The sequence below is a fragment of the Antechinus flavipes genome, chromosome 6 (assembly GCF_016432865.1).
Source record: "Antechinus flavipes isolate AdamAnt ecotype Samford, QLD, Australia chromosome 6, AdamAnt_v2, whole genome shotgun sequence".
Taxonomy (NCBI): domain Eukaryota; kingdom Metazoa; phylum Chordata; class Mammalia; order Dasyuromorphia; family Dasyuridae; genus Antechinus; species Antechinus flavipes.
In genome coordinates, this window is record NC_067403.1 from 216,158,494 (window position 1) to 216,175,566 (window position 17,073).

The window sequence follows — 17,073 nt, forward strand, 5'->3', positions numbered from 1 at the left end:
TGGAAAATAAGAGTCATTATTCTTCCCTGTCCCAGAACATTTGGGAGAAGAAAGTACTTTGTAAACTCTACAGGACTTACAGAAATACTACTTTTCAGCTAGACAACAAATATTTATTAAACACCTTCAGTGTGCCAGGCACAGTACTTCTGAAATGTGAACAAAAGATTTATGATCAGGAGAGTCCCATCTATAGCAAAGCTTTTTAAACAGTGGATTTTAAACTGAATGTGGGGGTTGCAAAAAATCTGGCAACAGTAAAAGGTTTCATCCTGTAGTATCAAATATTCTGCCAAGATTTAATTCTTTTTGCAAAAATAAATAAGCACATCCATCTCATTAGTATGCAAATTTGCTTCCATCTTTAATAAATGGTAAAGTTATATATATATATATATATATATATATATATTATATATATATACACCAAAGAATTGTTTTAAAATAAATGTCTTTATGGCTTATTGTCAGTAAATGTTTGATTTGCATACTTATTTTACATACTTATTTCTCCAGCGTCACATAAAAATTTCAGGGACAAAAAGGGATGGCAAGTAGAACAAGTTTAAGAAGGACTAGAAGGTGATGGGAAAGGTAGGAGAGACCTGGGTAGGTAGGATAAAAGTTGGGAGGAAAAGAGAAGTGTTGAATTTTAAAAGAAAAAAATCTGGAGTGAAACCCAAGGATATTTGTTTCTGGAGAAGTATTTTCTGTTCATCATTAAAATGATGTATCTCTGGAGCTATAACTAGAGTGGGATGAATGAACTTTTGGTCATCAGCAGCAGAGAAACAACTGGGCTTAGCACCTAGTTACCAAGAATAATTAGCTAATCGAGGAAGCCACCAGATGGTGAACTGGCAGCCCTCTCTCCCTCTAGAGGCTGCCCTGTCTTCTCAGCCTGCTCCTGTCTGCTTTCCTGCCTCTTAGTTGAATTTGTCTTTAAACATTGATTTGAGGACACATTTTGTGCCACTGGTCCCAGGTGCAAAGATGGTTAAGGATGATTCGGTGAGCCTAAATTTGTCCTTCCTCTCCTCATCCCCACTTTCTTCTCAGTCTTCTATTTTTGATTTATTTATTCCACTTCCTTATCAGTCAGAATTTTTTTTTTTCTGTTTGAACTATGATTCAGTTAAACCTGATCTGCAAAATCTGAACTTGCAAATCAGATAATTTGGGATAGATGATATTATTTAAATTAGACCAGAATTTTATTTTGCTTTGTAAAAGAATTCATCTACTCCCTCACTTTTGAGCATCCTATATAGAATGACTTCTATTAACCATTTGACAGAGAGATGGATGGAGAACAGGGCTCAGGAATGGGGAGACAAATACAATTATACTTAAAACTGAAGCATTAGGAACCAAGCAGATATTAATCAAAAATATAGTATTGCAGAATGGCCAGTATGTATTGATGGAAAAAAATTCACAAAACTTGACTTACACAGAGGTTTTCAAGAACATATCTGTGTATCTGTTGTGTAAAGATGTTGGCGTCCGTTAGCAGCTAAAGAGGTCCCAGGCTGAAATGTTGCTCTAATTTCAAGGACCTCTCCAGGGGATGAAAGGGTTAAGCTATATACTAGAAACATCATCCTGATCTCTCAATCCTATTGCACAGTTGTCACAGAAGCAAGAGTCTGAGTGTTGAACAAGGGTCAGAGATCATCTAGCAGTGTCCTAAAGGCTGATTGTGTAAGACCAGACTTTTCCCACCAAACCAATATTGTGCGTTCTTTGATTAATGATATGTATCTGTGGATTGATCATTCATGAAGCCTACTGTAGCTGTGTTTGTTTTTATGAAATGGGTTATCACTCTAGCCCTGAGAAAGCCATGGTACATTAAAGTTGGTACATCAGCTTAACAGGCATGTAACATTGTAAAACATTGCCAACAAACAACTGGAAACAGAATGACGAGTCATGGAATGACCTGGAGGAGTGCTGTATTATGATTCATTTGTCATTTCTGTCTTCGACTTAATCAAGATTGGTTTTTTAGTTTTTCCTGGGATATTTTCTTTATTTCTTTTGTGAACAGTTGGTAACTTTCATTAATCTTTTGATCAAAAAATATTGGCTGCTTTTTTATCTTGGACAAGGATGTCTTCTAGGGAGATATTGAGGCGTATGTCGAGGAATATAGATGGGGTCCTTGCTCTGAAGGAACTTGTCATCTGTCTGATAGGGAACACACACATGTGCTCACATACTCAGGCATGCACACATACAGACTCACACACACACACACACACACTGATCCTTTAATTCATCTCATTTATTCTATAGATGGATTAATTGAGGTTAAATGACTTGTCTCTGTTCACATTGGTAGTTAATCTTGAATTAAATTGAATTAAAATCTAGGTTCTGTGACTGTGATACAGAACTCCCCTCAATTTACAGATGAGGAAACTGAAATAGAATGGGGAAAGATTTGCCCAAGATCACACAGATAATTAATAACAGAGCTTGATGTGAAGCTTTCTAGTACTATTCTCTTTGAATGAGTAAAATAAGAATTTTAAGATGATTTAGGATAGTCCTACAAGTTTGGACCTTCAAGGGTAAGATTTATTTCCGTGGGATGGGGAGGTAATGAATAGAAGACTTAAAGATGCAGAAAGTTTAACTTGGTTTTCAAGACATTAAGTCACGGAGTGCTTCTATTTGGAAGGTAGGAATTTTAAAGGAAATATTACAATCTTCCTACCCCTATTTCACTTTTCAAATGGGGGAATCACCACCCTAAGTGTGAGCATTCAAAACCTTATAGACAGGTAATTGTAAAAGAGGAAGAGAAGAAAGGAAATGGGAATGATTTGGGGGAGATTTTCTCAGTACAATTTTAATTGAGTTCAATTCAAAAAACACAAATTAAGCATCTATAGTATTCTAGGTGCTGGGAAAGAAAAAAGCCAGATACCCTCAGCACTCAAGAGATGTATATTGTCCTTTTTCATAAATTGCCCTTTTTAGCTATACTAAAATACTGTTAAAGCTATCATTGTTTCAAAATTACTAGCATAGCCCCCACCAACATTATGTCAGACCATACCAAATGCTGCATGAATTCAAAATGAAAAAGATATTTAATTAAAACAGAACCAAATGAATGATAATTCATTGAGATAGTCAACATTTACTGCACTTATACACCATCTTTTATGCCTCTAGAGATTTACTATTTATCTTTCCCATTTAAGAGTTTCTTAGGGTCTCAGTATAGTAGGAGAGGGAAACAGTCAACTAAAACTTAGGGTTCCAATGTGAAAACTTGCAGTCTGAAGTCATGCAAGCTAATTGAGACTCAAGATGCCAAACTTTATTTTCAGGTTTGTGATTGGGCTGGTTTTTAATCATCACTTTTTCTACATATAAATGATTTTAGGGATGAGCATTGCCCAAAAGCTTCACCAGTAGGTAGATGAGTAGCCTAGCTGAAGCAGAAATGTATCCTGGGAAAGGTATAAGAAGTAACATGCTGGTCTAATCATAGCCGCCATGTTGATAACATATTGACCCCTGTGACAGCGCCTTGGACACATCCCCAAGATCCCCAAGGATAATTGCATTTTCTAGAACATGACATTGTTTTTACCTGCTCTCTCACACTTCTTCAGGGGAGCAACCATGCAGACAGTGGACCTGGTAAACTCCCTTTACAGGTGCTATTTAATCCCTACTTTTTCTACCAATCGGTAGTTATTAATTTTTCAGCTTTTAACTCCCCAGATAAGGCAGATTTTGCCACTGAACTCTCTTATGCAATTTAAAAAAAGAAAATAATTTTATTAATAGAAATACAATAGAGAGGATACATTGCCATCTGCTTTGCTGCTGGACCCGAAAAACAACTGGACCTAGCCATTTGTCCTGTATCTGAACCCTCTTATATGTATTGTCTCCCCTCATTCCCCGACGATGTTAACTCCTCAAGAGCAGAGGCTGTCACTTTTTTCTATTAGCATATAGCACAGTGCTTGGCACATAGTAAATGCTTAATAAATGCTTTTTTTTTTTTTTTAATTATTCATTCATCGGCCAGCAAAAAAAGCAAAAAAAAAAAAAAAAAAAAAAAAAAAAGTCTGTCGGATATCTTCCACTGTGTCCCTGAATCTGACACTCAATGTTTCTTGGAAAAGAAGACACTTTTATCCTTGCTCTTCTTATTTAGAGCTTGGCTTGCCTGGTCAAACCAGATTTTCCACGCTTTCCACGCCTGGCCTGGTGCAACCCATTAGCATGGCTATGCTCACTCGGGGTGCTTTGCAACCTCAGCCCTGCTGATGAATAAACATGGTGCGGTCTGCCTGCATTTCTGTGGACCCAGTGGGGATGGGTGTTGGGCTTCACAAGTTTTCTGAGCAGGCCACAGAAGTTTCCGTCCATGGCGAACGAAGTACCACATTGTTGGGGCCGAGGGAGACAAATGTTGCACGCCTTACATCATCAGGCTGGCTGAGCGCGGGCGGGCTCCAGCTGCGCAAACAGCACAGGAAATGGATTTTTTTAATGTTATTTTTCTTCTGTTAAAATTATGCAAACCCAGCAAATACAACAATTGCTTCGTTAAGTCACTGGAATGTCTAACTATTCATTTTGCTTGTAAGGAGCCCGCGGGCTGCTGTTTGATGCTGAGGATTGTTAATCCCAAATGTGGAGAACTAATAAAATAATAATAAAAAAAAAGGCTCCAGAAGTGTTTATAAATTTCAATTATCTCCCGCTTTCTCTCCCAGGATTGGACTAGGCAGGATTGTGTGGCCTTCAAGTAGCACTTGAGCTGGGGGCTGCATTTTCTTCTCACCGTCCCCCCGAGTCGCCAAGGTTTCCTTCTTTGTAGCTGAATCTCCTTAGTGGGACTAATGTACAGAGGTGCTGAGGGCTGGCTGGCTCAGACAATGCGGACCTACTTCACAAAAGGGAGAGAGCCAAAGGAAGTAAAATTGAATCTCTAGCACCCAGCTCCTGAGCAAACAGACAAAACTAATGGATCTGCCATTGCTCCTCCCATCCAATTACTGTGATCCAGTGGAGAGAATATGGCAACATTGGTTCACACAAATTCTAATGCACCTAATCCCTTCCATACATATAAACCTCACATTCACCAACATTACTTCATTACCGAGCCACCCAGGCAGGCTATGTGTTGGAATGGTCCCTCCAGCTGCAGAACCCTGCCTTCTTCAAGTTTTAATCAGCTAATGAGGGGTATGCAAATGAAAAGCTTATGGGATTACGGCTTGTCTGACAGCAGTCCACCCCACAGTGATACAGTAGGAATACAGGTGTTGGTAAACTGGTTATTAGGCACCGGCTAATTTAGGCCCATTCATGCTGTGCTTGTACTTTTAGCCCAGACCTTTGTCCTTATATTTGTGGCTCAGTGGGAGCTTGTTGAGGCCTGTGGTGGGTCTGTTGTGAACTTTGGGTGGAAAAATATGAAGTCAGTAAATCCAAAGCTTGGAGGAGAAGAGGTGAAAAAGAAAGCATTTGAAAAAAAAAAAAAGCAAAGAAAAAATATAAAAATACCATGGAACTAAAGATATGGAATATTTTATATGTCAGATTTATTTTGCATGTGTTAATTTTCCAAAACTTTTTTTTCTTTTTGAAAATGCTTTATTATTTTTTATTAAAGCCTTTTATTTTCAAAACATGTGCATGGATAATTTTTCAATCCTGAACCTTAGAAATTGTTCCCTCCTTCCCCTCACCCCTTCCCCTAGATGGCAAGTAATCCAAAATATGTTAAACATGTTAAATCTAATAAATGTATATGTATTTATGCAATGATCTTTATGCACAAGAAAAATCAGATCAAAAAGGGGGTAAAATGCTTTACTATAAGGGATTGCCTTCTGGGAAGGGATGGAAGATGGAGATGGAGAATGGTAATGAAAGCAACAAATAGTAACCAAAATTTTATTATTTAAAAACTGTATAAAATCAGTGGAGAGGAGGCATTTGGTTCAGCATTTTTTTCAACTTTATATACTGATTAATAACACATTTTCACATTTGCAGAAAAAAAAAACTGAAGAAAAACACTTTGAAGTTTGTGTAAATTAGCACAACGAGAATTTGGAATTTAGGTCCTTTCATTTCTTTTAGGTCCACTGTACCAACAGGTAATTAACAAGTAACTGATAGAAAGTTGGATTTGGTGATAAAAAACCCCAAGTTGGAATTCTATCACAAACAATAATAGTTGTGTGACTCGGGGCCAAATCACTTAATCTCTCTCAGACACAGTTTCTTCATCTGTAGCATGGAGATAAGAGTAGTATCAACTTCACAGGATTATTGTGAGGACCAAATGAGGTAACATATGTATAAGTACCTTACATAGTAAGTACAATAAGTACTTATTAAACCTTAATACACACACACACACATACACATATATGTGCGTGTATGTCTATACACATATATTATTATTCTTATATGCTGCCTTCTATGAATTTTTGCCAAATGTGAAAATTTCTCTATCATTCAATTAGCCTAATATTGCTGCTTTGCTATATGTATTCACTCCAAATTGTGCTTGCTTTTCAAAAGCCTTCAATCTAGCCATCTGCCTAATAGAAGGTCTGAAAAGGACCCAGTTTTACGTACAGCCCAAAAACCTTCTAAATAATGACAAGCTCCTCTTTCAGACGAATGAGATGTCTTTTTTAATTCCTCTAGGCATAATCTTAAAGTTCAATTTAATATGATAGCTAACCCTGAGCATTCCATAAGAAGCCTGCTACCCTGTTTGTTCACAGAATCTATCCACTTCCATACATAAGTGAATACCAGGTTTCAAGGCTTCTAAAGAAATGATTGTATAGAAAACTCTGGAGAAAGATACTTTGAAGTCTGTGCAAATATAATTGCCTAATCAAGCAAAACAAATTCCCTCATTGGTTATAATACACACACACACACATACATATCATATACATACATATACACATATACATTATATAGAGATTATATACACACATATACATGCATACACATATGTCTCACTCAGCATCCTAAATACAAAACCCCTTTTATTGATGGTCAAAGGATTGGTCATAGTTCTTACAACTTTCAAAGCTGTTTGTCTTATAGCATAATTGCTATCAAATTGTTCTCCTGGTTCTGTCCATTTCATTCTTTATCAGTTAGTAACATTTTTCAAAATTGTCATTTTTTAATATTTACATCACAGCTAACATTTTTTTGGTTTGGTTTATTTTCCTCTATATCATTTCATATATCTTTTTTATGTCTCTTTGAAATCAGCTATTTCTTCATTTCTTATAGCATAATGTGGTGCTTTTTTCCCTAGAACTATAAAGAATCTGGATTTCTTCCCTTGCAAACTGCCTGTTTATCTTTAGACCATTTATCTATTGGGGAATGGCTCATAGTCTTATAAATTTGAAGTGTCTTCTACATCTTGAAAATGGGAAACTTATTGCAAAAAAATTTTCCCAGTTATTTCCCTTTTAATCATAGCTTCAGTGGATTTGTACAAAAGCTTTTTAACAAAGGATTACCAAACATAAAGTAGATAGCCATGTAATCAGCTATCTACTTTATCTTTGGTAATCCTTTGTTTCAACATGAACTTTTCTTTGAGCCATGGATCTGGTAGACAATTTCCCCCTCCAAGTTTCTCTAATTTGTTTATACTGTGACCTTTATATCTAGACTCATGTGAGCTTGGAGCTTATCTAAGACATGAAGTATTGATATAAATCTAATTTCTTTCACACTGTTGTCCCCTTTACCAATTTTTGTCACATAGCAAGCCCTTCTGCTAATTTCTGGGATCTTTGTGTTTATTATATCCTAGGGCAGTAGGTCCATTTATTTTATTATGTTATGTATTTCCAAATCAGATGAGTGTATGCATTTGTACATACATCGATACACATGTGTTTTGTATATTATGATCTATTTTTTAGCCAGAGTCAAGTTGCTACTTTTTTTATTATAATTTGAGAATGGGCATTTCCAGGTCTACATTGTGCCCCCTTTTTTCACTGTCTCCCTTGAAATTCTTGACCACTTTTTGTCTCCAAAAGAATTTCATTATAATTTCCCCCCTAGTTTTATGAAGTAACCTTTGAAAGTTTGGTTGATATGATATTGAAAATGGCAATTATCTTAAGTAATACTGGCATCTTTATTATATTGGCTTGTCCTACCTATAAGTAATTAATAATTGGCTTGTCCCGCCTATAAGTAACTAATAATAATTAATAATTTATTTAGGTCTATTTTTGTAAATAATTACTTGGTTTTGCATTTATATAGTTTTGTGTGTGCTGTTGATAGACATTCTTCCAAATATTTTGAAATTATTTTAAAGGGAATTTATCTTTTCTTGCTGAATTTTATTTAGTATACAGAAGTGCCAATGTTGATTTCTGTGAATTTATTTTGTATCTTGAAAATTTGGTAAAGTTATTGTTTTAGTTGATATTCAGATGATTTTTAGGGTTCTTTACTCCATCTTATTATTTGCTAAAAGTGATAATTTTCTTTCTTTTTTTTACTGATGCTTATTCCCTCTTTTTTTCTTATCTTATTATATAGCCAACATTGCTATTACTATGTTCAGTAGAAGTAGAGACAATGAACACTTGTTTCATTCCTGATTTTAATGGAAACTATTTTTGTTTATCTTTGTTAAATAAATTGGTAGCTTTTGGTTTTAGCTATATATGCTATTAATAATTTAAAGGGAAAATATATTTATTCCTATGTTTTCTAGTGTTCTTAATAGAAATGTGTTACATTTTGTCAAAAGCTTTTTTTTCTGCTTTTATTGATATCAGTATGATTTTTGTTGATTTTGTTATAGTTATCATTAAGTTGTATTTTTCCTAATATAAATCAATTCTGAATTTCTGGCATAAATCCACCTTAGCTATGATGCATTATTTTTGTAATATGTTCTTTTATCCCCTTTGCTAATATTTTATTTAAATTTTTTTGTATTGGTCTTTTTCTGCTTTTGACTCAAGGCTGTTACTGAAGGAATTTCGTAAGATTGCTTCCTAACAAGTTTTTTTCAAACAATGTAGATAAAACTACAAATAAATTTTCTTCAAATGTTTGCTATAGAATACTTGTGAATCTATTAGTGTATGTGTTCCTCCCTCCCCACAACCCCTTTGAAGTTCATTTATAGCTTATTCAGTTTATTCCTCAGAGTTTAGGTTGCTTAAATTCTCTACTTCTTGTTCTGCTCTTTAATTTGAATTTTTATTTTTTTTATAAATATTCATTTATTTTATCTAAATTATAAGTTTTATTGGAATATAGTAGCACAAAAGAGTTATGATTATCCTTTATTTCTTCATTTGTTTTGAATTCATGTTTTCATTTTTGATGCTGGTCATTTGGTTTTATTCTTTGTTCTTAAGTTCTTTAGTTCCCAGTTATTTTAAATATTCCTAAAAGCTATCCCATATTTATTATACTTTTGTTATATTGTCAATAAAAGATGTGCATAGTATTTTTGCTTTTCTACATGTGTTTGATATATTTTTAAGTCCTAAGACATGATCAATTTTTGGATGCCAAATATAGTTAGGAATATGTATTCTCTTTTTATAGGTCTATAAAACCTAATTTTTCTAAATTCTATTCAGGTCTTTTACTTCCTTCTTATTTATTTTTTAGTTAGATTTATCTGGGCTAAATTTAAGCCTCTCATTACTATAATTATCCTATTTCTCTTTACAATTAATTTAGTATTTCTTTTAAGTATTTAGAAGCTATGACATTCAGTCAGATATGACATATATTTTAGGTATTGAAGTAAATTCATTGTCCATTTAAACTTTTAGCAAAATATAGTTTTCTAGTATATATCTTTTAAGTAAGTCTGTTTCTGTTGTTGCCTTATTTCAGATCATAATTTCTGACTCTTTTTTTTGTTCAGCTTAGACATGATAGATTTTTCTCCCATTTTAAGAATTTTAACTCCATATGCGTCTTTATTCTTCAAACATATTCTTCTAAACAACAATTAGTCAACCATCATTTATCAAGAAGCTACTATCTACTAGGCATTCTTCTTAGTGCTTGATTTTGCTCCCCAATAGAGACTATTATACTCTTCCATTTTATAGGTGAGTTTATTCCATTCACATGCAGTTATAATAGTTAATTGTTTATTTCCATCCATCCTATTCTCATACTTTTTCTTATCTATACTCCTCTTTTTTTTAATAAGTTGCTATCCTTTTAATTTTTTTTTCTTTTAACCTTCCCTTCACTATTCTTTCCCTGAATCTGCCCTACCTCTTAAATTCTCTTTACCCCTTATCCTATTCATATCTGTATTTCTTTTCAGTCTGAATGTATTCCCATATGAAATTCTTTGTGTGTTCTGCCCTCTTTTAACTAGTTTAGATAAAAATGAAGTTCAAATAATGCCTAATTTTCCCCATTCCTTCCATGTTCATATATAGTTCCACTTGCACAATTTGATTATGTTTTAACAGATCCCCTCATCTTCCCTTCCATTTCCCTCTCCTATAGCCTGCTTAAATATCGTTTGGATTAGATAGCCTCTGAGGTCCCTTCCAGTTCCAAGATTCTGTGAAATATATGATACCACTCTCCTTGGACATGATAGAATACTTGTAGCTTTCATATACATTTCTATGACTTATTTTATATCAACTGAACATGTGACATTTCCCTAATCAGATCCACAAGGATAGAAACCCTGGTTCATTTCATCTTTGTATAAAAGATTATGTTATATATTGTATCACCAGGGCTCATCATACGGCAGATGTTAAATAAATGTAGTTTTTGAAATTGTAGGTATCTTCTTAGACAATGCACGTTTCCTTGTTCATAAAACAGGGATAACAATAATGGTGCTCAAATCCTCAGCAACATATCAAGTTAGACAAGATATACAAACACCTTTGCAATCATAAAGTGCTATCTAAATGTTTGCTGTTGCTACTGAAACCCAAAAACTTGGAAATAAACATTCTCAGGTTAATTAGGAGAAAATGTAAACTATTGAGAAGACAACCTACTGGTACAGAATATAATTTTATCTTCTTTAGCCTAGTACTTCCTCATGAGTAGATTCTATCCACTCTGAGGATAATTTAGATTGTTTAATTATAGTGACTATAAGCTGCCACGCTTTCCTCACTGCCTCTATTTTCCAACTAGTTTTAGCCAGTTATCTTGTAAGTGTGTGGTCTTGCTTACAGAAAGTGGGTCAACTGAGGTACATGGCAGATAACATTTGGGGATTAAGATTTTTGTTCATATTGCTTTAACTCCATACAGTTAACTAAAAGCATAATATTTTGCCCCAAAGAAGGATTAGACAATACACCTCTATCTCATCTTTGCCAATGTAGAAAGCTGCATATGCTTCAGGATTTGGTAGACTTACAGAACTAATTTCTTTTCTTTTTTTATTCTTTGTCAAAAGAGTGGGGCAAAGGAAAGAGATCCATTAAAAAATAAAAGTGATATAAACACTAGATAGCAAAGCTATATATTAACTTTTTGCAAATCAAATCATATTTTTAAAAAAAATCTTGCTATTTAAAGGACTAGTAATATAGATCATTATAATGTTTTTAATAGCTCCTATGTTTCTTTCTAAAAATCTAAATTTTTAGGGCATCACATAAGACCGATTTGAAATCTGTTGAATTATTTTCTTTCTTTGGCTGATGTCTTACTCGATTTTTTTCCAAGAGTATTTCCAGTACTCTAATATTTTCATTATTTTTCCATGGATGCAGGCAGTAAGAAAGGATAGTTCGGTTTAATTGATGAAGCCTATTGAGAGCACAGGGTATGTCTTTGAATTTTACATTTTGACTTCATGCACATCTTTAGAATTAGAAAAAGCTAAATGCAGAGTAAAAAGTGAACCCTTAGACTAGATGGTATTGCTGATGAAAAAGTTGAGAGTGACTTTCTACTGGGCGTGTCAGCCAAATATCACAGCTTACTTTTTCCACATTTTAAGAATATAGTTTCTAGGTTCACAACTGAATAGTTGCAAAAGTATAACTTTGGGGTAATTTAGGTAGAGTTGGGGCTTAGGTACTTTGCATCAATTTTTATGGGTTTACCAATAGTAGGGAAATGACCAGATTACAGATCTTTTTTTTTTTTTTTTAGTAGACTTTCCCTGCAATGAAGATATACTAGAGAATTAGATTTCCTGCCAGAATAAAGACAAGTCACTGAAATAATGATAGACAAATTGACAATATTTCTCTAGATTAGTTCTAGAAGACTTTTAAACTGTATTTTCCTTTCCCCATCTTTGTCTTTAGTTCATATAAAAGAATGATACCAAATTATAAACGTAGGCCTCTCCACATTATAGTTTTCCACAAAAAGGGTCTTTTATTTTTTCTGGAAAATAAACTTTTATCTTAATGAGTTTTTTTTCTTTATACTGGGAATAGAATTGTTGACTTAATTTCTAAAATTCTTAACCACCACAGTCTTTTTATTTCCTAAATTCTTCTACTGTGGAAAAAAATCCAGATTCTAAACAACTCTAATGACTAAGTCCTTTAGCAAATGTTCTAAGTCCCTAATTTTGAACAACACCTTGTCCTGGGAATTTGGCTATTAACCTTTCACCCTTTACCCTGCCATGTGGGAGTGATCCTCTTAAAACTCTCCCCATACAAGACCCACAATATATGACATTCAAGTCTGTTTAACCTGGGGATTTGGGAAGGTGGCTTTTTTACATCCCATTGTCCATTGCTCTAATTTGTTTTCCATAGTTTCTGCTAATTATTTAGTGTCTTTAAAGCCCATATTTTTAAATCTTAGCAAACTTTTTCATCATTATTTAATGGAGAGAAACAAAATCATACCAATAGCATATACAATAATTTGATCTTAGTCTTTTATTCAGATGCATTCTATTAAGAAGGGAAATGTTCTGGACTAGTTAACACAGGCATGGAAAAATTATGTACATTGTACAGGAAGATAGCTTATAGTCCTTTCCCTTTTATATCCTCCCACAAATACTCATATCAAATTAGAAGGCAACTTTACAAAAGTGCAAACAAGATTTTTATATGCTTATTTAATTAAGTCATGGAACTAGGTATAGATGGGTGTTCTTTAGTAAAGCAGGAACAATCCATCTCAAGAGGTTTCAGGATCAATTCAGCCCAATTCCCATAATAGTCTCATGAAAGAATGATAAGCAACAACTTCTAAGTTTCAGTTGGGACAGTGACCATCAACAGGAATGAATGCTCTTTAAAAATATTTTTCCTTTAAATCTTTAAAGATTGTTTTATATCACTTCCAGAAAAAATCCTTCTTTCTCTCTCTTCTCGCCAGGATGTCATTCCTGGTAACAGAGTCAAAATGAGGAGAAAAAGCAGTTCTGAAAAACCAATTCGCACATCAACATTCTGATTATCTGTGGAGTGTTCCATACCCATAGTCTCTGCAAAGAAGGGAGAAAGTATTTTTTTTATATATGCTTCCAACTTGGGAGATAACATAACAAATGAAATCTATATCTGCAAAATGCTTTGAAATCTTAAATCACTTCATAAAGTTAACTGTTATGTATTACATGCATCCAATTTCCATTTCTTTGGTTTTGATTCAATTTACCATTAAAATAGTTGTATGTGTTGTTTTTGCTTCCTGAACTTCATGAATTTATAGCAATTTTCCCATGCTTCTCTGAATTCTTTAAATGTATGGATTCTTATAGGGCAGTTGCATTCCAATATGTAAGTGCACTACAGTTTGCTTAGCCATTCCCCAGTGGATGGAAATCTAGCCAATCACTCAAGCAATAAACATTTATTAAGCTCCTACTTTGCACTGTGCATGATGCTAAATGCTAGGGATACATGTATGAAAAAAGATAATCAATGTCCTTAAAGAGCTTACAATCTAATGGGGAAAAACTGTATACTGAAAAGGGAGAGAGGAGGGAAAATTGAAAAAGAAAGTGTCTGGTATAAGGGTATGATGGAGAAGTTGATGAAAAAAGTCCCGGAGAGAAATGCATGCAGCAAAGTGAGAAATGAAGAGATGTGGGAGCTGAGCTCTCTCCTCAAATGGAGGTTTTATGGCCCCAACTTCCAATCAGAGAAGCAGATGATAGCAATGAGTTAGGGTATCAAGGTAGATGAGGTCTTATAGGATGATGAGTTTATCCTGATAATGAGCTTCTTGGAAGAATGATGGAAAAGTCCCAAAGTGGTTCTTCACAACCAGAGAAGAAATGAAGAGGTATCTGAGATGAGTCCTCCATAAATGGAGATTTGGAGTTTGTAGCTTCAATTGCCAGTCAGAAAAGTACTCTTATGTAATTGCATGGTGAGGTTCAATGTTTCCTTCTAGAGTACAAGCCTTATCCACTGAAACAGATGGGCAAGGTCTTTACCTTGCATGAGGAAGTTGTTCCTTTATCAAAATATCATAGCTGGATGGTACCTTAAAGAGCATATAATCCAACCTTCTCACTGGATGGTTTAGTGGATAGAAGATTGGACTTGGAGTAATAACGTGTGGGTACATCCACTTACCTGACCATGGAGAAGTCATTTTATCTTTTTGTGCCTCTGTGTCTTCCTTTATAAAGTAGAGATAATAATACTTATAGTACCTTGAAATTTAAATGAAATAATATATATAAAGTGCTATGCAAATTTTAAAGTGTCATTTAAATGAGAAGCAACGTCATTATAAGAGTCAGGGAGACCTCAGTTCAATTCTTGCCATTGATACATACTGGCTATGTGAACCAACTCATTTATCTCTGAGTGCCCCAAGACAACCTCTTAGTGTATAAATTGCAAAACGGTTGCCAATTTACATCAGGGAAAGCACAGGTAGCACTGTAGGAAAAAAAGGCAGTTTTAAATTTATAGATGGGGACATAAGATCTAGAAAAGTGACTAGTCTGAGATAATGCAGTCAATTAGTGTGAGAACCAAGTCTAGAAACCAGGTCAGTGAAGGTGAAAGAACATCATGATATCATTCCACTAAGTTACTTTTCTGTGCCTAAACAAGCAACATATTTAGATTGGGATTTCCATTGCCCTGAGAGAAAAAGAAGCTTTTAATCCTCAGCACAGCAGAAAGGCTTCTCTGGGGGTTCGGGAATTCAGCCTTTGTGTAGAGGTAAAATCATTGAATACGATGAAAAATGCAGTTTTCTATGAATATTTTGGTTTCTAAGAACCAGATTAACAGCAACGGATCCTGTTTAACAGCCACCAGCTGGATATAGGTCTTGACATGGGAAGCTTTCATTAAAAAAAAAAAATCCTTTCGAGAGACAGTCTCTGACTCATGAAAAATCTATGTATCCTTAGTTCTAAGGATTCTCTGTTTCATTCCTTAGACTTTGTGCTTTGTAGAGTCTTTGCTGTTAGTTTGTTCAGATTGGTTTTTGTTTGGAAAAATTAATGTCATCAATAATAATAAATACATATGTATAAACAGCTTTGCCAGTTATAAACACTTTTGCATACATTCTCATTTAATCCTCACAGTATTCCTAGGAGGTAAGCCAGCATATTTTCTTTTCCAATAGAAATCACACATGTTAGTCAGTGAATTTCTTTTGTTTCCCTCCAGCCCAGAAGCCAACTCAAGGGTATATAAAATCAAGATATTTTGGAAAGGTAAACATAAGGACATTTTTTTGCAGGAACTATATCTTTCCATCTGTCATCCATATAGAGAAACTATATATAGTATATATAGATTCATAGATATTCTGAAAAGATAGAAATGGGGGGAAAGGAATAAATGTAGAAGAAAGAAAGGAGGAGAAATATTTCTCAAAAGCCTGTAGAAATTAGGCTATTTTTCCTAGTTTTCCAAACACATTCTTCTTGTAACATGAACTTGTGAGTAATTGTCAATCAGTTTTTCAATCAACCAACAAGTAAGAGACTATGACCACTGCTTTAGATGCTGGCCATGCAAAGACCATAAAAGAAATAATCCCTACAAAGGAGGTGCTCACCTCAAAGAAGGTCCTAATGGAGAAAACGATGTGTGTGTGTGTATGTGTGTGTATGTATACACACACACACATACACATACACACACACATATATGTGTGTATATATATATACACACATATATGTGAAACAGCTGAACAACATTTACTTGTATATATATATCTATCTTGTATACTTGTGTATATATTGTTTGCATGTATATGTATACATATGAATACATATACATGTAAATGTTGTTATTTTAAAATTTCAATCATAACTGACTCTTTGTGACCTCATTTGGGTTTTTCTTGGCAAAGATACTGGAGTGGTTCAACATTTCTTCCTCCGATTCATTTTACAGATGAGGAAACTGAAGTAAAGAAAACTAAATGACTTGCTCAGGATCACACAGCTAGTGTCTGAGGCTGCATTTGAACCCATCTCTTCCTGACTCTTTGCCCAACACTCTATCCACTCCACCATCTAGCTACCTCATATAAGTAAATGTGAAATATAAAGAGAATAAATACAAAAAATGAAATACAAAATAATTTGGGAAAAAGGGCAAACCCTGAAAAAAGTAGCAATGCCCCTTGTATCATAGCTCATTAATCTTGTGCTAGCATTAGTTCTAATCAACAGATATGATTTTTTTTTAATGTGATATGTGATTTGTTAAGGTACAAGTGAAATTTTCCTTAAAATAAAACAAAACCCAAACCCTTAGATCATGAATCATATTGGTTTATTTTGGCAAAAGACATAATTTTTAAATTGTCCAGATGCATTTTTCTCTCTGCTGACTGCAATGGTACCTAACAATAATGATGACTCACATGTAATTGGTACTTTGAAATTTTCAACTACTTTTTCTGGGGAGATTCAGTGTAGACAAGTTGATAGTATCCAATTATGCAATAGCATGTTATTCAATTTAGAGGAAATTTTGAAAATGGTTTTGAAAATGTTTACTTAAAATATGTTTAACATGAAAATAGTTTCAAGCTTCACATTGCACAAAAAAAGAGTATGGCACCACAGAATTTTGAGAC